Source organism: Octodon degus, unplaced genomic scaffold, assembly GCF_000260255.1.
Source record: "Octodon degus isolate 3935 unplaced genomic scaffold, OctDeg1.0 scaffold00146, whole genome shotgun sequence".
In the NCBI taxonomy this organism is placed as follows: Eukaryota; Metazoa; Chordata; class Mammalia; order Rodentia; family Octodontidae; genus Octodon; species Octodon degus.
The window spans coordinates 6,682,899-6,683,755 of record NW_004524722.1 but is presented as its reverse complement, the minus strand read 5'-3'; positions in this window follow the sequence as shown (position 1 = coordinate 6,683,755).

The window sequence follows — 857 nt, the reverse complement described above, 5'->3', positions numbered from 1 at the left end:
TCTACAGGGTGTTCAGGGTTTCACTACTAGATCGGACTCCTAGTGATCCGCCTATTTATAGCCTCCCAAGAGCTGGGATTACAGGTATGCACCACCATGCTGCTCAGACTCAGCTGCAGTCTCAGTGCACCCTGGGGGTGGGGCCAGCACAGCAGGCCTGGGGATTGAAACTCCAGCCCCTGGGCCTGCTTGCAGGTGTTTTAATTCACTGAGCTATTTGGCAGACTCCCAAACATTCTTTCTGGTGTGAGATGGAATCTCAGAGTCATTTTCATTTGCATTTCTTAAATGACCAATGGTGCTGAACATTTTTTCATATATTTACTTCTCATTTGTCTTTCTTCCTCTGAGAAGTGTATAGTCATCTCAAATGACTATATTTGGATTGGGTCTTTGAATTTGGGGGGCCTGATTTTTTTTTTTTTTTGCATTTCTAGATGGAAGGCCTTTGTCAAATGACAATCAGCTATGATTTTTTTTCCCAGTTTGTTGGCTTTCTTTGTACTTTAATGAAGATTTGCTTGAAGTGCATAAACTTTTAAAAAAGATGAGATACCAGTTGTTGAGTTTTTGAAGTATATCCTGTGCAGTTTGATTTTGTTCAGGAACTCTCTACCTACCCAATGTCTTTAAGATTTTTAACCTAATTTTCCACCAGAAGATTTAGAGTTTGTGTTTTAATATTTAAATCTTTGATACAGTTTGACTGTAGCTTTGTGCATGGTGATAGGCCTGGGTCTGGTTTTAGCCTTCAGTATGGCCATGCCAGTATTTTCAGCACTGTTTATTGAAAAGGTTGTCTTTCTTCCAGTGAGCATGTTTGACCCCTTTATCAAAGATACAGCAGCTGAGTGTGT